Source organism: Diceros bicornis, chromosome 18 (genome assembly GCF_020826845.1).
Source record: "Diceros bicornis minor isolate mBicDic1 chromosome 18, mDicBic1.mat.cur, whole genome shotgun sequence".
Taxonomy (NCBI): Eukaryota; Metazoa; Chordata; class Mammalia; order Perissodactyla; family Rhinocerotidae; genus Diceros; species Diceros bicornis.
The window spans coordinates 18,730,380-18,753,449 of NC_080757.1; the positions used below are offsets into that span (position 1 = coordinate 18,730,380).

General features: G+C 41.5%; 1 protein-coding gene across 2 annotated transcripts in view; it reads left to right on the forward strand.

Moving 5' to 3' along the window:
- FAM222B (family with sequence similarity 222 member B) overlaps positions 1-23,070 on the forward strand; it is a 68,745-nt gene that overhangs the window by 21,604 nt on the left and 24,071 nt on the right. Inside the window, exon 1 of one of the 2 annotated variants that reach the window (XM_058560244.1) lies at positions 9,420-9,599. The exons of the other annotated variant lie outside the window; for it this stretch is intronic. The gene's annotated coding sequence lies outside the window, so the exon portion shown is untranslated. Of the gene's footprint in view, positions 1-9,419; positions 9,600-23,070 lie in introns of those variants that run through there. 2 annotated transcript variants of the gene reach the window in all.

Genomic DNA, 23,070 nt, shown 5'->3' on the forward strand with positions numbered 1-23,070 from the left:
TGTGGGGAAACAGCGGCCAGGGCTTTTTCAGGAACTGTGCCATTTTATCTACAGGGGAAGCCATTGGCTTTGGCACTAGAAGAGAATTGGCTCTGCATTTAAAGATGCCAAATCATGCTTGATTCACAAGTTTGCTGTCTCATTTTGTGTGTGTCTATGAAACTTTTTCAGGATGTTGGCTTTTACTTTTTCTACCATGCGCTACCCCATTAGTATGAGAAGTTAACAACTTGTCCGTTCTCTCCAGCTCCCTACCCGCAACACACACAATCCAGACATCCCAAACCATAGCAAAAGATGCAACAGTCTTTGAGGATTAGGGAAAAATGCACCACACATATGTTTCCATAGTTATTATGGTGACTTGGCTTTAATTCTGGTTTATCAGGTAGTTTTAGTCTTTCCTAGGTAGGCTCGAATTATTTAGGTATGGGACTGATTGGCCAACCAAGATGTTTCTTTCTTTCTTTTTTTTTTTTTTGTGAGGAAGATCAGCCCTGAGCTAACATCCATGCTAATCCTCCTCTTTTTGCTGAGGAAGACCAGCTCTGAGCTAACATCTATTGCCAATCCTCCTCCTTTTTTTTTCCCCCAAAGCCCCAGTAGATAGTTGTATGTCATAGTTGCACATCCTTCCAGTTGCTGTATGTGGGATGCGGCCTCAGCATGGCCGGAGAAGTGGTGCGTCGGTGCATGCCTGGGATCTGAACCCGCGCCGCCGGTAGCGGAGCGCGCGCACGTAACTGCTAAGCCATGGGGCCGGCCCCAAGATGTTTCTTTATAGAGGCTTTTTCAAAGGCATCAGTGAAAGCTAATTGTCAGAGTACTGTATTTCCTAACTTGGGAAACTTAATTTATGTAAGACAGAGCACATCTAGGAAACTTCTACTTAATCATTTATCACTGACACACTCTTTTCAGGGGCATATGGTGTAATTTATCCTTATTTCAAATGAAAAATTTTATTATCATGTAAGCAGTCTTAACTCCAATTGTATTTGTTACCTTTGTGCTTTTTTTTTTTTTTTTTTTTGGTGAGGAAGATTAGCCCTGAGCTAACATCTGCTGCCAATCCTCCACTCTTTGCTGAGGAAGATTGGCCCTGGACTAACATCCATGCCCATCTTCCTCTACTTTATATATGGGACGCCTACCACAGCATGGCTTGATAAGCAGTGCATAGGTCTGCGCCTGGGATCTGAACCTGTGAACTCTGGGCCGCCGAAGCGGAGTGTGCAAACTTAACCACTGCGCCACTGGGCCGGCCCCTTGTGCTTTTTAAACTGTGTACCATTGATTTTGAAACCTAGCCAACTAGATATTCTAGCAAGTCTTCCACACCCGTTAACGCTTCTACTTTTGTTTTTTTTGTGGGGAAGATCAGCCCTGAGCTAACATCCATGCCCATCTTCCTCCACTTTATATGGGATGCTGCCACAGCATGGCCTGACAAGTGGTGCGTCAGTGCACGCCTGGGATCCGAACCCAGGCCGCCAGCAGTGGAGTGCGCGCACTTAACCGCTATGCCACAGGCCCGGCCCCAGCGCTTCTACTTGTTATAGATAACGGTTTAAAGATACCTTAGGTATAGGTTATTTCCATTTAGATTAAGGTGGGGAAGGTTGTGAGTAGAAGAATAAGCCAGGTTGGATAAGCTGGTTTGGGTAGTGTGAATTATTATATAGACACGTTTTTTTCTCCCTCTGCCAGAAATGCTTCTCCTTCTGTCCTGCCCCAAACTCACAGTCTTGCAAAACTTGGGGTTTGGTTCTCATGTGCATTCTTGTGTGTAGTTCGCCCTTTTTTTTTAAACTAGTGTGTCTCCCCTCAGTAGAATAAGCAGTTTAAAGACAGGGACTGTAGCTTATTCATCTTTTTGTCTGTGGGGTCTAATAGAGTTCCTGATATATAGGGATGCAATAAATATGTGGTGATGTGAGTGAATGAATGCATAAATTTAATTCTCAAGGATACAGTGAATGGATTTTACACTTCCCTCTAGTGTCTGAAAGAGAAAGTGCAGCCAGTTAAAAAAAAACTTAAATACCTTTCTACATTGAAATAGTAATTCAAGGCATTGCCTTTTTTTTTTAATGTTCATACTTGTTTGCTCAGACCTGCTGTTCTCTTTAAGTCTAGTGAAGAATAAGGTTTCTATTTTTTTAAATATATATATATATTTATTTTTTGTGAGGAAGATCAGCCCTGAGCTAACATCCACGCCAATCCTCCTCTTTTTGCTGAGGAAGACTGGCCCTTAACTGCTTGCGCCACCAGGCCGGCCCAGAGGAAGACTGGCTCTGAGCTAACATCCGTGCCCATCTTCCTCCACTTCATATGGGACGCCGCCACAGCATGGCCTGACAAGCGGAGCGTCGGTGAGCTCCCGAACCCGGGCTGCCAGCAGCGGAGCATGCGCATTTAACCGCTACGCCATGGGGCCGGGCCCAGGAATAAGGTTTCTTATCAAAGTCTGTGTTCTGTCTCAAGGGTGTTTGAATTCTGTAAAATGTCATGTAGCAGGTCTTTATGGGGAAAATGCCTTTTTAATAGTATTCAGCTTCTGTTCAGGATAGATCGTTGTTATTGTTTTGTCTTTGTTCTACTGAAAACTATTTCTTTTGATTTTATTTATTTATTTTTTTGTGAGGAAGATTAGCTCTGAGCTAACACCCATTGCCAATCCTCCTCTTTTTGCTGAGGAACGATTGGCCCTGGGCTAACATCTGTGCCCATCCTCCTCCACTCCATATGTGGGACGCCTGCCACAGCATGGTCCAATCAGCAGTGCGTAGGTCCACCCCCAAGATCCGAACCTGCAAACCCCAGGCCACCGAAGTGGAGTGCGCCAACTCCACTATGCTACTGGGCTGGCCCCTGTTTATTTATTTTGATTGGAGTAAATTAAGTGTCAAAGGCCCCATTTTTGTTTTTTTGCTTGTTATAAATGTCATTTGGGAAATTTGCAAAATAGAGTATTCAAGAAATATTGAAGTGCACGGCCAGCCCTGATGGCCTAGTGGTTAAAGGTCAGTGCACTCTGCTTTGGTGGCCTGGGTTCGGTTCCTGGCAAACAACCACACCACTGGTCTATCTGTCAGTAGCCATGCTGTGGCAGCAGCTCACATAGAAGAACGAGAAGGACTTACAATTAGAATATACAACTCTGTACTGGGGCTCTGGGGAGGAAAGGGAAAAAAGAAAGAGAGAGAGGAAGATTGGCAACAGATGTTAGCTCAAGCTGAATCTTTCCCAGCAAAAAAAAAAGAGAAATATTGAAGTGCAAATAGTGATCAGACTGGATGGATGTTACCTAAACTAGTTTTCAGTCCAGCTCATTGATATTTTCCTTCCATTAATGAGAGAGGATGTGTTTATTTTATGTTTTAATATCTTTTACTGATTGTAAAAGACATTTTCTTTTTTTTTTTAATAATTTTATTTATTTATTTTTCCCCCCAAAGCCCCAGTAGATAGTTGTACATCATAGCTGCACATCCTTCTAGTTGCTGTACGTGGGACACGACCTCAGCATAGCCGGAGAAGCGGTGCGTCGGTGCACGCCCGGGATCCGAACCCGGGCCGCCAGCAGCAGAGCGCGTGCACTTAACCGCTAAGCCACGGGGCCGGCCCGTAAAAGACATTTTCAACATAGAAAGTTTAAAAACTGTAAAAAATAATAACCTGTAATTCCACTACTCAGCTAATCTATTAAAATTACAAAATTAATGTGTTTTTTATTTTTTAAAAGATTGGATAAAACATATAGAAAACATTCTCTCCTTCACTCCTCTCTACCCTCTTCTCAGTAGTAACTATTGTTGACAGATTGGTGTGTATACTTCCAGATATTTTCTTGGACCTACAGACGAAGATAGTATTTGTATGTGCTTTAAAAATTAGATGTGATTATTTTATAATATAATCTGAAACTTGATATTTTTAAACTTTTTGAGATAAAATATACATAGAGAAAAGTGCATATAAGTGTACAGCTCAATGAATTTCCACAAATTGAACATACCTATGTAACTGGTTCCCAGATCAAGAAACGTGACTAGCCCTCTTGAAGCCCCTCCTCTCAGTTTGTCCATAATACTGTTGAAGCCGACAGACAGTGGGTAAGTACTTAAGTCAGTAGTGGCAGAGTTATAAGTTGGTTATTTGTTCTATCTTGAAAATGAATGAAGAGTTATTAATGATTTCAGCTTTGGTGGCTGTTATGAGAACTTGGGTCATTTACGTGATTTGGACCATTTTTTTGCTATAAAGTTTACTGGTCTAAATATTTACTGAGGACTTTACCATGTATGCCTTACTATGCAAAATTGGGAAGGGAGAAGATATAAAGGCAATTATAATACAAGCTCTGAGTTACAATCTAAATTAGGAAGACACATCACATATTAGACAACAGAACAATTAAGTACTAAATTGTGTAGTAGTTCAGAAAAGGAGTCATTGCTGACAGTATCAAAGAAGGCTCCACAAGGGAGGTGGAATTTGAGCTGGGCCTTGAAGAATGGGTAGGATTTAAATGGAATGGTTGTAACAGCACAAGTCATGGCAAGAAAGTAGAAATGGATGAACGTGATACACAGACACTGAGCAAGCAGATCAGTCTGTCTGATGTTGGGAAGACATCCTGAGGAAAGGTCGGGAGTAAGTTTGATAACAGGATAGAGCCAGATTATGGAACGTATAACAGCCGTAGAGTGGAAACTTGGCTGGCTGACGTAGGCACCAAAGAACCATGATATAGCTTAGTGGATAAGAGTATTAGATTTGGAGCCAGGAAGACTCAAGTTCTGATATTGACTTTTCCATTTACTAGCTGTGTGACCTAGAGCAGACTGTTCAACCTCTCTGGAACTCAGTTTCTTTGTCTCTGAAAATGGGGGAAATATCTATTTCATAGGTTTATGATGATGAAATAATAATATATGTAATAATTATTATATATGTGTATGTATATATATGTATATATATACAATTCTGGATACAGGGCCTTGCACCTAGTAAATGTGCAATAAATGGAACTGTTTCTGTAGTTCTTTTTTTTTTTAATAATTTTATTTATTTATTTTTTCCCCCAAAGCCCCAGTAGATAGTTGTATGTCATAGCTGCACATCCTTCTAGTTGCTGTATGTGGGACGCGGCCTCAGCATGGCCGGAGAAGCAGTGTGTCAGTGCGCGCCCGGGATCCGAACCCTGGCCGCCAGCAGCGGAGCGCGCGCACTTAACCGCTAAGCCACGGGGCCAGCCCTCTGTAGTTCTTAAGAAGAGCAGATGGATGAAAGCAGTGGTATGTGGAATGAGGGAGACTAGAAAGAAGGTATAGTTACCCCCACCGACATGGTAAAGGTCTCTGTTAGGGTAGTGGTAATAAGATATAAAGAGTACATTTGAGGGACATGAAAAGAAATTGGACTTGAATTCCTCTTTAGGAATTTTATTAAACTGTTATTAAACAGTTGTAATTCTTCTGTGGTTTCTTGGACTATATAGATACTTTTGGCAAGATGAATTTGACTTTTTAATTTCAGTTAAGGTATTTGAAACCCCCCAAGAGTTCCCTGTTTATATTTTAGAAGAGGATATTAGAAGTTTTGTCTGAATTATCCGGTTGTCGGTTGTCGAGAACATTTGTGATAATGCGAGACTGTTATGTTTGTTTGTTTGTTTGTTTTTCTTGGCAGATTAATTGGTGCATGAGTGATCTTGGAAGGATTTGAGTTTTAGTTTCTATGTAATCCTTAAAGACAAAAATATTGCCTGTATCAAGAAGGCTAGAATCTGAAGGAAGGTACTGGCACAGAAGTTTTCCTTAGACATAAATAGTACCTTTTAGGTCAGCTATTTTAAACGCTAACTTCTTGAAGTATTTAGTTATTTTTATTTATTTATTTTTTTTAAAATATGGGACACCCAGTTAAATCGTTTTTTTTTTAAAATAATTTTATTTATTTATTTATTTTTCCCCCAAAGCCCCAGTAGGTAGTTGTATGTCATAGCTGCACATCCTTCTAGTTGCTGTATGTGGGACACGGCCTCAGCATAGCCGGACAAGCGGTGCGTCGGTGCGTGCCCGGGATCCGAACCCGGGCTGCCAGCAGCGGAGCGCGCACACTTAACCGCTAAGCCACGGGGCCGGCCCTATTTAGTTATTTTAATATGGAAAATGATAGAGAGTTGCTAAATGATGTGGAGGAGAGTTATAACTTTTGTGCTCTTGAAAATTTTTGTTTTAGGTCAAAAGATGAGGAGGGACTGGACTCAACTGCTAGGTAATCCGGCACTTTTGTGGGCAAGATTTAAAATAAAAAATTTTCACGTTTGGTTCTTTTCATATGGAACCTAATAAAAGCTAACCTGTGAGGCACCAATTAAGTTCCTCTATAAATCTGTCAAAGCCAGAGTCTTTTATTTATTTATCATTTTTTGTGTGTGTGAGAGGAAGATCAGCCCTGAGCTAATATCCATGCCAATCCTCTTCTTTTTGCTGAGGAAGACTGGCCCTGGGCTAACATCCCTCCCCATCTTCCTCCACTTTATGTGGGACACCGCCTCAGCATGGCCTGACAAGCGGTGCGTCAGTGCGCGCCTGGGATCCGAACCCTGGGCCGCCAGCAACGGAGTGCGTGCACTTAATCGCTACGCCACGGGGCTGGCCCCCTTTTTTTAAAAATTTTTTTATTGATGTCATGATACTTTATAACATTGTGAGATTCCAGTTGTACATTATTATTTGTCAGTCAACATATAAATGCGCCCCTTCACCCCTTGTGCCCACCCCCCAACTCCATTCCCCCTGGTAACTACCAAACTGTTCTCTCTGTCCATGTGTTAGTTTATATTCCACATATGAGAGGTCATACTGTGTTTGTCTTTCTCTGTCTAAAAGCCAGAGTCTTTCAATGTGGGTTAGAAAAATGAGCTGGCTTTAAAATGGGCATGCCATCTTTCAAGAAGACTGAGGTTATATATATGAAATGCTTTGAGCTCCACAAAAGAAAAGTGCGAAGGGTTCCTGGATCCAATTCGTGTGTGTGTGTGTGTCTCTGTGTGTAGACTTCCCCACACCAACAAGCAGTTCTTGGACATCACCAGGGTGTCTGAGAATTCAACTCAAGTTTTTTTTGTGAGGAGATCAGCACTGTGCTAACATCTGCCAATCCTCCTCTTTTTTTGCTGAGGAAGACTGGCCCTGGGCTAACATCCGTGCCCATCTTCCTCCACTTTATATGGGACGCCACCACAGCATGGCTTGCCATGCAGTGCGTCGGTGCGCGCCCGGGATCTGAACCAGCAAACCTCAGGCTGCCTCAGCAGAGCGTGCACTTAACCGCTTGCGCCACCAGGCAGGCCCTCAACTCAGTTCTGATGCTATCAACCTGGAGGACTCAGTCCCACAAGACTGCCCTCCGCTTCAGAGGCCAGTTACAAGCCCAAGTTATTACCTGTGTTTCTGGCCAACTAGCTATAAATCAGATGTTCCCAGGAACCCCCTCCTCAGGTTTGATTAGTTTGCTAGAATGACTCACAGCAAGAAAACCCGTTTACTTACTAGATTACCGATTTATTAAAAAGGATGTTAAAGGATACGAATCAACAGCCAGATGAAGAGATAGGTAGGGTGAAGTCTCCAACAAAGAAGCTTCTGCCCTTGTGAAGCTTGGGGCCCGGCTCGCTGACACTTGGAAGTGTTATGGTTCTCCAGTGTGGAAGCTCTCCGGAAAAAAAGGGCCAACAATAAAAGCCACAATGAGCTGACCTTTGGGTCTTTATGGAGGCTTCATTACGTAGTAGTGATTGCCTAAGTTTGGCTGTTGGCAATTGATTCAACCTCAAGCTCCACTCCCCTTCTCGGAAATCAGGAGGTGGGACTGAAAGTTCCAATCCTCTGCTCATGTGGCTGGTTCTCCTGGCAACCAGCCCCCACCCTTGGGTGGGGTCCAAAAGTCACCTTCATTAATGTAAACTGAACACCCATTGCACCTTTATGGCCCTCAAGCATTTTCAGGAACTGAGGCAAGACACCAAATATTAAAACAAAAGATGCTCCCATTGCTCTTATTGCTTCAGCAGATTCCAAGGGTTTGGGGAGCTGTGAGCCAGGAACTATGGATGAAGACCAGATATATCTGAGAAATCTATTTTGGTCATCTGAATGACCAAATATATATATATTTCTTATAAACCACAATATCTCAAAAGGGCTACTTAAGTTTAAAGTATTTTGTTGTTTTTTAAAAATTGTAGTAGTATGTGGAGGAACTAAGTGGGATAGCAGTGTGATGTAGATATTTAAAATCAGTTGCAAGAACTCTGTAGGCAAAAATGACAATATAGGTAATATCTTGCCTTCCCGGATCCCCGTTTTATTTATTTTTCTTAAATGAGCCCCATGTACTGCTCCACCACTAGGCCTAAGGAAATATCTTACAATCTTTAGCATATTCCATCCCAGCAGTTTTATGCCCTTAACGTTGGCATTAGTGATTGAAGTGTTGATGCAACCTGCCAGTTATGCGGAGCCCTGGCGGTTGCTGAGTTTTTTTCTAATATTAGGTATATGACTTGAACAAGACTTAGAATTTGCTTCCTGATTGTACTGAAACCTGTTAAGGGAGTGGTTTAGTTGGATGTAGGTGTCTTGTATCTGAGGTGAGTTGGAGCCAACTGTGTGTTTCCTGGTGTCTGTTTTTTGTAGGTGATTTGATGTATTCCCTCTTCTCCCACCCCATCAACTTCCAGATATATACTTTCCGAATAAGCGCCCCCCCCCCTTAATTTCTGCGTCACTGGAAGCAGGAGTTTCAGACAGGGTGGATTAATGTGTACAGGTCATCTAATATGCAAACCTAAATCAATGCATGGTTATGAGGGAGTGCAGTTCATTAGTCTGAGAAAAGAAGGGCGAGGCAGAGAGGCCTGGGGAGCGTCTTTTTACTGTCAGGTGTCTCCTGGTGGCTATTGCTCTGGAAGTCTGAGGCACTCTAGAAGGTACCACCTGGATGGGGGTCACTCTTAGTATCCAGGCAGAGAGTGGGCAAGGGAGCGGGAGAAGGGGCGCGGCATCACCTGGCTCCTCTGCGGGATGCTTGGCTCCCAGCTTTGGGGTGGGAGCCAGGAGAGATGGGGGCAGCTCTAACAAAGAGGAGCCGCGCTGGGGCCGGGGCCGCGGGTATCTGGCCTATCTCCGGCGGCTGACCTCCCAGTGGGCCTCCCCAGTTGGCTGCTTGGCGAGTCGCTCTGCTGGCTCCCTGGCTCGCCATTGGCTGTGTCGACGGGAGGGGGCTCGAGGAGGGCTGGGATGGAGTTGAGGGGGCGGGGCTGGCTTCCGGCGGCGAAGCGGAGCGAGAGGCGGCCGGCTGGGGGAGGGGGTGTCGGCGCGCCGCGGAGTGCTGCGCTCCGAGAGCCTGGCACCCGGAGCAGCCGCTTCCCCCTCCCTCTGCCAAGACCGCTAGAAGCCCCTTCTCATCCATCTTCCCGGGGAGGGGGCAAGGAGGGCTGAGCTGCCCCAGGCCGGCGGGGCGGAGCCCAGAGCCCCTCCGAGCGCTGCGGACCGAACCTCACCTCCCTTCCAGGGCTCAAGGTGTGTGTGCTTTTTCTAACGCAACCCCGACTTCAGTCGACTTAACCTTGTGAGAAAAGGGGGAACGGCATGGGAAGTAAGAGCTCCACATCCCGTCAATTTTGATTTTTTAATTGTACCCCTCATTATTCTTTCCCTGCCTTCATCTCACCCCTGCAGCAGGGTAAGGAGATTCAGGACTCATTTCTTTTTACTGATGTGTCGATGTCGGTCGCGTAGCAAAATGAGCAGAGAAGAAAAGAGGAGCCCTTTCTTGTGTGACATCTGATGCAGTAAACCGCAAAAGAAAAAAACGCAGGCTAGGAGTGAGGTTTTGGAACTGTACTGCATCCGTGCTCATTAAGGCTGTCTTCACCATTTTCCTACTTGGGATTGCCTTAATCAGCAAAAACAATCTGAAAAGGAAGGAGGTAGTAGAGGAAAGAGGGAGCAGCCCCCGTCAAATGGTGGTTAAAGGAAATCCTGATAGTTGTTAGCAATTAACTCTGCTAAAGTCTCTCTCGGAGTACGTTGTCGCTGGCTTTGTGTAGTACTCAGCCCTGTGGGAGAAACCTAGCTAGAGTGAGAAAACTTAGCCGTTACTGAAACTTAAGTCTTTTCTGTTTCTCCGTTGATATATTTCTTATATCCGTAGATTCTCAGAGGGATTAGTTTTTGTCGTCAAAAACGAAAGCCAAACTTAAAATGTCCAGATGAATTTTCTTTAATTCGTTTATTTTTATTTTTTATTTTTTTAAATAATTTTATTTATTTTCCCCCAAAGCCACAGTAGATAGTTGTACATCATAGCTGCACATCCTTCTAGTTGCTGTATGTGGGACGCGGCCTCAGCATGGCCAGAGAAGTGGTGCGTCGGTGGGCACCCGGGATCCGAACCCCTGCCGGCAGCAGCAGAGCTCGAGCACTTAACTGCCAAGCCACGGGCCGGCCGGAATTCGTTTATTTTTAAAGCCCCCCCTCCCAACTTTATGAATTTGGATGGTTGTAACATTACAATTTAAATTATGTATATCTCTTTTGAGTTTCTTTGCTACTACAACTTGTGGATCCCTTCTTTCTGAAGGATGCGGAGCTCATCTTCAGCCAAAATCAAGAACCTCTTTATAGGTTTTTCATTGAGAGGAAAGTTATCAATTGAAAATAGAAAACCCCAAATTTCTGATCTTGGAAACGGGGTGGGGCGGGTCTGTCTATGTTGAGTGCCAGTGTTCATGGTAAACTTGATTTAACTCGGCATTTCAACCAAAGGTGTTCGGATCAGATTTATCTTAATGTTGATTAGTAAAGAGCTAGAATGCCAGAAGGGATAAATGGCAATTTTTTGGCAGCGCTTTGGTAAACATTAATTGAAATGATTGAGAGTTCGTTCTTCTTAGTCCAGGTTTGGTTCCCAGAAATTGTTCTAACTGGAGTTCAGTTTTGAATACAAAATTGATATGCTGGAGCTGTCTTACAGTTTTAGCTGGATTAGTGTTTTTTCTTTGCATTGACTTATTGGATCTCTAACCAATAAGGAGCAGTTTGAGGTGAAAGCAAGCATTGTAAAGACTAGGGATGATGGGATAGGAAAACATCTCAGTTGTGGAAACTTACTAGGAATGAGGGAACTTACTATACTTTTTTTTTTTTTAATCTCAAGTAGCCTTAGTATAGAATTCTGCAAAAAAGTAGATTCACGGTAAACCTATGTTGAATTTTGGATTTTTAGTTTATTACCCATTTATCTTTTTTTGTGTGTGTGTGAGGAAGATCAGCCCTGAGCTAACATCCTTGCTAATCCTCCTCTTTTTTTGCCGAGGAGGACCAGCTCTGAGCTAACATCTATTGCCAATCCTCCTCCTTTTTTTTTTTTTTCCCCAAAGCCCCACTAGATAGTTGTATGTCATAGTTGCACATCCTTCTAGTTGCTGTGTGTGGGATGCGGCCTCAGCATGGCCGGAGAAGCGGTGTGTCAGTGTGCGCCTGGGATCCGAACCCGGGCCGCCAGTAGCGGAGCGCGCGCACTTAACCACTAAGCCACGGGGCCGGCCCCCCATTTATCCTTTAAGACTCCATGACTCATGTTTAAATTAAGGGCAAAGAGGATCCCCCAGATGTTGTCTTACCTAACTTGTTACTGAGAATGAACTATTAAACATCACTGATTGAAGCTTTGACAGCTAGGTAGTGTATAAAACAAGTGCACTTTGATGGCTGAGCTGTAGCAAGCTGAGGAAGTGACAAAAAAAACCACTTGGAGGCCATATTAAAGCATATACCACTTCAGCTTGCTTCTACCAAAAAACAAGTTGTCCTGCTATTTGATATCGTAGGTGGGTTTTTTTTTTTTTTGGTCTACCCATCGGTGAGCAGTTAATATAGCTTTATAAAGTTATATTACACTTTGCTTGCTTAATTTTTTTATGTTTCTATTTTGACTGATTTGTGTAGTCAGTATTTTGCATGGTGCAGTGATTTCCCCAAAGAATTTTCCCCAGGAGACAAAAGGCTATGTATAGAACTAATCATAGGTGTATCTGCACTGATCTCCAAATAATCATTTAAGGGGGATGGAAATCCTCAAATTTGGTCCTCTGCAAGGAAACAATTATATGAAGCTATGACTTCCCATAATCTTTTAGGTTGAGGGAACGTGGTGCTGCTGAGGTTAAAGTAGCTGATTTAATTTTCTTTAGCAATCTGTTTTTATCCATCCTGCTTATTTCTCTGAGTCACAGCTTAGAATATGTTAAGAAAAAGGGCCCTATGTTCTCTTTAAAGGGAGACTCAAACCCAATCCCCTGTTCACATCAGAAGTATAAAATGATCCCTTGAGAAGGTGAAGGAAAGATTGGACCCTTGGCGTTGTTTGACTCTCATAATATCAGCTTGAGTGTTGTAAGGCTTGGAATTGGAGAAGCTTGCTCAAGGTGAGAAAATATTAGAGGCAAAAAAGACCATGTGAGAGACTTATTTAGAGACAGTGAATGCATTCATATGGAGATGTGGCTGGTAGTGGTTTTTGCTATTCAGCTTTGTCAGTCAGGTATCTGATACAATATTCTGTGTGTTTAAGCACAGCCCCCTCCCCCAGGGGTTGACTCTTGGAAGCTGAATCTTTTGAGGAAGTTGTTTGCTTTGAGTCTGAATCCAGAGAGTAGAGGACTTGGTAGAGTCTGTTATCTGTTTACAGCTCAGATGAGGATGTGGAATTGATTGGTGGTGAGTTCCTGGACTCTTCCTAATGAATGGTTGCTAGGCAAAGTGCATCTCAATCAGTTTAATCCTCAGTAGTTTACAGGTCTGCTCTTGGTGAAGGCCAGAGCTGCCTTTATAATGATACTGCCCTTTAAGAATCCTTGTTGGATGTACCTGTATGTTGCTCAGTGGCTCAAAAAAAAAAAAAGACTAAAATGATGTATGGATCTCACTTCATCCTTCTAAGCTGCTTTGGCTTTTGGTAACCTGGGTCAGCATTGTCATTAACTTCTCTCCTGGAACAAGTGGTGGGTGGGGTTGCCCTCCCATATTAAGATACCACTGTGTTTGATTATCTTTGGTTTTGTAACTAGTAAGGCAGTGAACTAACACATTCATTTTGGAAACAGGCCAGTGATAACGCTGCCCTTGGGCCTGGATGGATGGAAAAATAGGACAGAGTAAACAATTGAGGGCATAAATAATGAATCTTCCAACTGAGCCCTGGGAGAGTGAAGGAGATTATCCTCAGAGCTGTTCACTGGCAGTGAAAGGGTAAGAGTCCAGTGAATTAATTGCCCTGACTGTGTTTGACACTGCACTTATTATTGGATTGTTAGGGCCATTCAAAACAGAATTGCCTTTAGATATAAACTTTTAACCCATCTTTTTGTTTTGTTTTGTTTTTTTAAACCAAACACTCAAATTGCTCATTTATTTTTTAGAATCCAGGACTTTCCTCCCTCCCATCTTTGTTCTGTATGTTAGCATTCTTTGAATACTGGACAGTCCTTTTGTTTGGCCAGATCTTAGAATTTTGCTTAATTAGAGATTTCATTACTTGTAAATATATATGGTAATAGAAGAGAAAAATAGAAAGCCTGAGCCTGATTTAAAGAAATTCTTTGGTACTTTGAGTATGTATTATACTTTGAAATTAAATGTAGGGTTGTAGGGTATAATTATGTAACAACTCACAAAAGATTAAGACAAGAGTTTCTTCAGCCCAAGAATCAGTTCCAATGTTAACATAAATATTTTTACTTTTGGATTAGTTTTTATCCAGTGAATTAAAATAAGCAGTCTCTTAGTGGTCTCATCATTTCTCAGAGGTGGGGAAAATGAATGTCCTGAGAATGTCTCAATAACTTGGTGATTTAGTCAGGCCCAGAGCCAAGGTCTCTGAATTCTTCCCTTCTCTGAATTTCTAATGTATTCAATTCTTTTTTCCAAGAACTCCTTTCAGGATCTCCATATGAAATTATTTGAAATTTTCCTGTCTCTACCCTCAGAAACTGTTTTTATTTCTTTAGTCATGAAGGGAATCCAAAGACCAAGATGCCATTATCAATCAAGGGATGGAGGAATACTTAGGATGAGGTGTTGGAGGAATAAAAGACATGTAAAGGAAAGGCCAGATTGAAGTTTTATTATGTTTTGGTGCTGATGGATCCCAGGGAGGGAGCATTGGCTGATTAGATCAAAATCAGTCATGGACTGAGTTTGTTACATTTCAGCCTAGCTGAAAGGGCAGAGGGCATCTTGACCAACATATGGACAGAACTCTAATTAAGGATTCATTCCTGATCAGAGACTACAGTCAGTTCTTGATTATTCATGCAGAAGTGCAAACAGGCAAAGTATAGACAGGTAAAGTCCAAAGATATTTCCAAGGCCACGTTTTAAAGTAATAGCTTTAACTTCCTCTCCTTTTTAATTGGGATTTTCTAGCTGAAAAAACTGATTAGAGATTTGATTTTTTTCTCTGGTCATTCAAGAGACCGGTAGGCAAGATAACCACGAGCTTGGATTACAGTTAGTTTCTTAATCATCAAAAGTAGTATATAACTCAGTACTGGACCTAGAAAAGTTCAGTTCAGTTTAGTATCCTAGCGAAAGTTTGTTTTAAGACTTGACCCTTGTTACCTAATTACGCTGAGAACCTATGGAGGATTGAGAGCTTCCAAGTAAATCATAAATAAACTTGCTCTTCCTCCTGGCATGTCTTCTTTGTTGGTGTCTTTTGGCCCCACAGTATATGCAAATCATTCATATGTGGGCTAGCTATAGATAGCCAAGCCAAAGAACTGTTACCAAAGCAAACCCGTCTTCTAACACTGGGCTGTACGTACTCTAATGATGAGAGCTGTTGGCCGACATGAAATCCAATTTATAATTTTATTTATTTATTTATTTTTTCCCCCAAAGCCCCAGTAGATAGTTGTACATCATAGTTTCACATCCTTCTAGTTGCTGTACGTGGGACGCGGCCTCAGCATGACCGGAGAAGCGGTGCGTTGGTGCGCGCCCGGGGTCCGAACCCAGGCCGCCAGCAGCGGAGCGCGTGCGCTTAACCGCTAAGCCACGGGGCCGGCCCTGAAATCCCATTTAAAAGTCGGGTTGTGATTAAAGAAGTACTATAAGTTATAAATTCAGAACTGAGGATTTCTTTAAGTGCTGTTTGGTGGGAAAGTGTTACCTGTTTCTCTCTCTCTCTCTCTCTTTTTTAGTGGAAGATCAACTGAATATTACAGCAGATTTAAAAAGCAAGGTTTCTATGACCAATCACTAATTCTTTGCACTCAACAAAGTGGTTTTAAGGATCAGTTGCTGATCTGAGTGAAAATCAGATTTTATGCCACTTGCAGAATTGAAATGATTTGGACAACATCCTGTTGCTTCAGAGGAGAAGCATAAGTATTATTAATCATAGCTTAAATTTCTTCTTTCCTTCCAAAAGCTAAAGTACTTCTACCATTGGCATTTCGTTTATCACTTAACTATGTAAAGGATAGGACTTAATCTCTTTTAAAAGGAAGGGGGTATCAGGACTATGAAAAGTTGAAGACAGCTCATCCTGGGTCACAGTATAGCAATGGAAAAGTCACATTTCCTGGGTTCCTGAATGGGCCTTCTGTATTACCCAGCTATTCAGCTGGAAATGATTTTACTGTTGTGAAAACATTAATTCTGAGCTGTGAAGGTACTGGTTTGGCTTTTACTTATCTTATTCTCCCAGACCTCTTTCATTCAACAGAAAGTGGAACCAATGGATTAATGAAGAATCCATATCTTGGTTTTAACGTGTCTTGCCAGGTGTTACTGTGCATTCACTAAAGTGCTTTACAAAGGATTTTAGTACTTAGGCTTCATTCAATCCCTGTAAGGTATGGTGCAGTTGGAGTGTGATATACTGTGTTAGAACATTTCCCCAGAGAGACAAAAGGAACCTTTCCTTTGAAGAAAAGTTCTTTGGCTATGTCCATAGTCCCTAGCAAAATTAAGTTGGAACAAGTTGCCTCTTCAGCAAGCTGTGTTTTTATTTTTGCCTCTTCTCTATGCTGAACAAATGTCCCAACTGAAATGTGTTGTTCTTATTATTCATAGTATCTGTTGAAGAGATTATTCTTTAGTGCACCTAGAAATGAGAGGCTGATGCTGCTTCAGCCTACACATCAACTGTGTAGCTCTCTAAAATTCGGTTTCTACCACCTCCCTATACCCCCCTCTGTCTACATCTGCTCAGCTCTCAGCTCCCCACAACTGGTTAAGAAAGTACCATTGCTCAGTCAGGGAAATGCTAGGGTTTATCAACAGAGTTGCATCCAACAGCAGTCTTTGTATATGTGTAGGCTTGCTTTACTTTGTTGCATTATTGCTTGAAGGGTATTTCTACATTACAGAAACAAGATTTCACTCTTTAAAACAAGTTGATAAGTTGCTTTTTATTAAATGTGCAGGTGCCTAGGAGTTAAACTTGAAATGAGAGGGGAAACAAACTGTATTAATTATAGTTTAAGTGCTTTAAAAAGAACTATGTTGCATAATTAAAAGCTGTACCCCATCCAATACTCCTCATCTCCCTATACTGCTTTATTTATTTTTTCATAGCATTTATCACCTTCTAAGAGTCTGTGTAACTTACCTATTCATTAAGTATGTCTGACCCTCTCACTTTTCCCTATGTAAAAATGGAAGCACCTTGAAGGCAGGAGTTTTTGTCTGTTTTGTTTGTTGCTGAGTCCCTACCTCCTAGAGCAATGCCTTGCTACATTGTAGGTGCTCAGTAATATTGGTATGAATTAATTGGAGAGGTACTCTTTAATAGATATCTGGGGATTATAATTGGAGTGTATGGGAAGAGATTATTGTCTTCCTGGAGCTAGTATTAAATTAGGCGTCAGGTTACTTAACTAACTTAAGGGAAAGAATATTTATGTGAAAAAACAAGGAATTGGGATTAATTAGCCTAGATTAGAGAAATGACAGACATTTTTAGTATACAAATATGAAGGAACATTATATAAAGATAGATGACTAGCTCTTAGTCACCTTGAAGAGGACAGAAGAGTGGGCTGAAGGTCCCAAACAATGAAAATGAGACATGCAGAAGAATTTCCTGGTTTTGAGAATAAACACTAGAACAGGTGACCAAAGAGGGATGGATTCTCAGAATGGATTTTCAACTCTGGCACCATGTTGGAGGCAGTGGTGAGAATGGTAAGAGCACAGAGCCAGGGGTCAGAAAACCTGGTTGTAGTCTAGGCACCTACTAGATTTTCCTGGTTTCTTTTTTCTTTTTTTTGGTGATGAAGATCAGCCCTGAGCTAACATCCGTGCTAATCCTCCTCTTTTTGCTGAGGAAGACCAGCTCTGAGCGCTAACATCTATTGCCAATCCTCCTCCTTTTTTTCCCCCAAAGCCCCAGTGGATAGTTGTATGTCATAGTTGCACATCCTTCTAGTTGCTGCATGCGGGACGTGGCCTCAGCATGGCCGGAGAAGCGGTGCGTCAGTGCGCGCTCGGGATCCGAACCCGGCCGCCAGTAGCGGAGCGTGCGCACTTAACTACTAAGCCACGGGGCCGGCCCTCCTGGTTTCTTGATCTGTGAAAACGGGACTAATGATAGGTGGCGTGGCTATCTCATAGGGCATTTGAGAAAATCCAGTGAGAGAATCAATGTGAAAGCACTTTGAAAATTGTGAAGCTCTCTACAAATGTAAGCAATTGTTAATTACTTTACAAAACTACCTTTGTAAATGATTTAGAATCATGGAATCTGGAAGTTGGATTTAGTGGTCATCTAGTCCAAATTCGTAGCCACTAGAACAAGCTCAGATCATGTTTGTGTTTCTCCTAAGATTGCCTTTCTTCAGACTGTAATTTATTAACCTGTTTTTGATCTCTGAAGCTTAGAGACAAAGCTCCTCCCTCCTTTGTGTGACAGCCTTCTTATGACACCTTCATTTGAAATCATCTCTCACCTCAAAATCACTGTAGCTCCTTAACTGACTTCTGCCATCTCCTGTTTGTCTTTCACACTTCCAGCAGATTTATTTAAAATAGACATCTGATCATGTTACTCTCCTTAAAATCTGTCCCTATTTCCCCATGGCTTGTGGGATAAAGTCTGACATTAGCTAATAATAGTCACAACTACCATCACTGAGTCTAGGCACTGTACTAAGCACTTCATGAAAATAATCTCATTTAATCATCACAATTATTCTATAAGATGTTGGGGCTACTTTTACACTGATTTGATGGTAAGAACATTGAGCTGTGACTCCAGCCCAGCTTTATGCTTAATCTGCTATTCTGTCCCTCTAGTATGAAATGTAAGGTTCTTCATAATTTAGCACATCAGGCTTATCTCCAGGCTTAGCAAATATACTCAGCACCCTACTTTCCACACCAGACCACGTGTGGTTCCCCAAACATGCCATTTAGTTTTACAACTGCGTACCTTTCGTTATGCTAGTTTTTTCTCCCTAGAATGGCCTACCCTCCTCAATCTGATAAATTCTTGCTCGGCCTTCAATGACCCATATTGTTGTTCACCTTCTTTCTCGTTGTTCCCTGGATGTATTTGTGTCATTATTTGGGGTTTCAAACAGCTTTATTCACATTTCTCATCAGGCATTTTGTCTGTCATATTTGTATTCCCAATACATAGTACTACCACAGTGCCTGGTGCATCATAGGTGCTGAGTGAATGAATGATAAATGAATGATGTCCCTACTGAGTTAAACTCTTGTTTCCCTTTGCTATCCATATTACAGTTTCTAGAGCCCTTTCTATTTTTTACATCCTGGCTGAGCTATTCCTAGGTTTTTCCGTATTTCACATCAGAAAGTGTTGTCTTTTAATGACTAGAGGAAGTGAGTTGCAACCTTCCAAAATAACTTTTACCAAAAAGTGTACCAAATAGGCAGATGGTCCAGCTGTGTCTTTGGGAAAGGTTCTAATTGCATTAATTTGTAGCCACCTCCTTGCCAGAATAGAGCGCAAACCACCTAAGAAAAAATAAGCAGAGGTAGCACTTTGTACCTGCTTTTCTCTTTTACCTTCTGCTGCTTCAGCAGGGGCTACCTGCCTCCTGCCCACTTTACAGATCACTGTTGATATAAAGGCCACAATTTTCCCCTTCTGTAAAACAGAATGGCTTCCTAACACTCCACAATACCCTTAGGAGTCTTAGTCTCTTGGGCTGTAGACACAGTTGAAAAGCAGAGTCTGATACTAAATTCCAAGGGAAAGGGCACAGTACTTGTCCAGAATTGAAGGCAAATGAGTCAGGCAGCAGGAATCTATCAACTCCAAAGTCCAGTCAGAAGTGATTTAATTTTTGCTATTGAAATAAATCAACAGTGCCATTGCCTGTCTAAAAATGAGATTATCCAGGATTCTCTTACAAGAAGATAAATTATTAGTGTAATAGTAGCTCCTGGCCTTCCACAATGTCTCTTCTTAGTACTACATGCTAGTGGCACAGGGTGCATGTAGTGCATAGTACTAGTGTGTGGAGATCAGGCCACAGTGCCTTACTGAGGGCGTCCAGGGGAAATGGAACAATTCTCAGCAACCCTCAGCCTTAATGGGCTTGGGTATTGTTAAAATTCATCTTTATCAAAGGAAGCACTGGTTAATGATTTTTCTCCTGGTCCACCATGCTGGGCATTAGCTAGAATTGCTGAGTGATTTGCAGTGGGGAAACCATGAGAGCAATTTCTTGTTTGTCCACAAATTATCATTAACAGTTTGATTTGCAGACTGAAGGAGCAGGAGGAGTGGGCTCCGTGCCAGTTGCAGCATCCCTCCGATTAGGGCGTTAGTTCAATTATGTACAATTAACTTTTATTGCAGATAGTGGTGATAATTACTTGCAAGTCAGTTTTTTGGCTGCAGTTATCCCAAGGCTGAAGGATGAACTTGATGGATGTTAATAACCAGAATGACACATTTCACTCCCTCCTTCCACTGCAGTTACTTCTTTTTCCAGACCTCTTTTAGACAGGAGGTCAAAGCATTGTAAAAATCCATCTCACAATTAAAACATATTGTCCTTCTTTTGAAGAGCTGTATAGGATCATATTTTAAAAGAATCTATTAGGAGCAGCCTTAATGGCTTTTTATATTCTGAGATCATGCCCTTGAGTTCATTGCTACTTATCATAGGAGAATAGACTGAGATGGAACTAAATGTCATTCAAGCAATATGTGCTTATTGTAAGATTATAGTAATTGGCAAGCTTCGGTTTAGTCTTCTGTTTGCGTTTGAAATTCTCTTCAAAGTGCAAAAGAAAACTTGTGGGCACTTTTTAAATCAGTAGGACACTGAGGACACATTTCTTCAGCTCTATAGGAACTTTAGTATGTTATTTTGGGCAAAAAATCTTGTGTATGAGATAGTCCATTATCTGATGGCCTCCTATTTCCTTATACTAAGTCAATTCAGTCACTTTCCTCTTCCCCTTCTAAGTTGTTCTTGTTATACCTTATTCTATCTTGTGTTGTGGCTGTGTGTTTACAGTGATGAGGTTAAATTTATTTTTGGTGAATTTCTTCCTTTGATCTTTGAATTTAGTATTTAAGTGGTTGCTAACCTATTCCGGTAAAGATCTACTATTTTTCTGAGTTTGTCTACCTACTTTTCTCCTTCCTCCAAGCTTTGTGTTCCCTTTTTCTTCTTTTTTTCAGGCCTGAGGGCCTTCTTGAGTATTTCTTGTAGTGGGGGTCTCGTGGCCATGAACTCCCTTAGCTTTTGTTTATCTGGGAGAGTTACTATTTCTCCATCATATTTGAAGGATATTTTTGCTGGATAGAGTATTCTTGGCTGAAAGTTTTTGAGGAACTTTAGTATGTTATTTTAATAGAAAGTTGCGTGATATCTCTGGAAACAATCCTTACTAGGTGGAGAAACAGGAGTAGAAAGAAAGGAAATAGTTTGTCTTTCTGAGAAGAGGACTAAGTCCTTTGGCTATTTCCCTCCAACTTTTCAATATTATTGTTTGATGGTTACCCTGAAAAATAAATGGCTCGTACCACAAAATCTTATCTCCTTAACATGCAAAAGACTGAACTTGATTCCAGCTAGGGCTGTTCCTAGATCTCCAGGTGACTTGCTGCTGCTTTTGTTTCGGATGTTATTGTTCACCTTAGTGTTCTTTGTTGCTAGGCTTTCTTCCCAAGGGCTGATCATTTCTCCTTAGATATCTTCATGAATGTGGCTGCATAACGATTTTGTTGAGAATAAGTTGCCAAGGAGTATGGCAATGCATTTTAAGAGCCTGTTTTTGTTAGTGTTTGTTTCAAGTAAGGGAAGAAAGTTCATGGCTGCTTGGAGAAGGGCCATAATGCACTTGTTCCTCCTCCAAAACTTCCCTGATCACACTAACTAGGAAAGAAGAGGAAAAGGTGAGTGATAAACATCATCCTTGTACTACTTCAAAGCTCTTCATTGATTGTTACTAAAAACTTTTCTGCTGTGGAATAACCAAGACCCTGCCTGCCAGCTGCTGTTGGTGTGAAAGTGGAGAAGCTAGTTACACTTGGTACTTTTCAGGAAATCAAGAGATAAATCTTATGATGTCATTTGAAACTTTTGTGTAGTGGGAGGAAAGAGTGTCAAAACTCTGTCACACTCCGGAATATATAACAAGGCTTTCCCTTAGAGCATAGGGGAGTTTGCATGGCACTTTGCTGAGGTTCAGGATGTGTGTTTAGGAAGGTTCAAGAAGGGCCTTGAAAAGCTCTTATTAAAATGTGAACAGCTTGATGGAGATGTTAGTGAGTGTCAGGCCTGAAGAAAGGAGCGTCATTAATAGCGTCTCCTTTAGGATAGACATTTCTTTTGGAAGCTTTTCAAAGGTACAATTCTCCATCTTTAGGGTAGGAGGGTTGCATGAATGCCAAACAGTGGAAACATTGCCAGAACAAAGTAGAGGTTGGGAGAGAATTTGAAGTATAGACACTGGAGAAAATGTTATTCAGATAAGTGCTGAAAAGAAATTGGAAGTTGATGAGGCAGAAAGATACAGAAAACCTATTCCAGATGGCAAGAACCCCAGTGTCGGCACTCACCAATTCAGAGATAAGTCACCTGCATTAAGATAAAATGAGAATGGTTAGCAGCAGACCACGTCTCCAATTCTTTATGATCTCCACCCCGCCATACACACTTTCCAGACTTCAACACTGCTATCTTGGGGTTTTTTTTTTTAAATAAAATTTTTGGAAACAGTCTCGAATTTATAGGAAAGTTACAAGTACAGCACAAAGAATATTTTTTCCTTGAATCATTCGAAAGTAAGTTGCTGACCTGATGCTTTATCGTCCCTGAATTCTTTAGTGTTTGTCTTCTACAAACAAGGACATTCTCCAACATTACCACAATACAACCATCAAAAGCAGGAAGTTAACATTGATACATTGCTATCATATAATTCTCAGACCCTCTTCAAATGTTGCTAGTTGTACCAGTAATGTCCCTTATTGCGAAAAGGATCCGGTTCAGAATCACACATTGCATTTATTTGTTATGTCTTCTTGGTCTTCTTCAGTCTGGAACAGTTCTTCAGGCCTTCTTTAACTTTCATGACCTTGATGCTACTGACAGTTATTTTGTAGAAAGTCCTTCAATTTAAGATTGTCTGATGCTTCCTCATGTTTAATTTAGCTTATACATCTTCAGTAGGAATATCACAGGAATGATGCTGTGTTCTTCAGTGCATAATTTCAAGAGGTACAGAATATTTATTTGTCCCATTACTGGTAATGTTTGATCCCTTGAGTAAGGTGGTCCAACACCTTGAGTTGGTGCCTGCTAGGCATTTCCCGTGTAAAGTTACTGCTTTTCTCTTTGTGGTTAGTAAGTATTTTGGGAGGACATACTTTGAAACTATGTAAATATCCTCTTCCTCTTCAGACTTTCAATTTATTAGTTTATTTATTTATGTTAGTATGGACTCGTGATTTCCTGTTTTAGTCAATAAGATAATAATCTGTTATTAT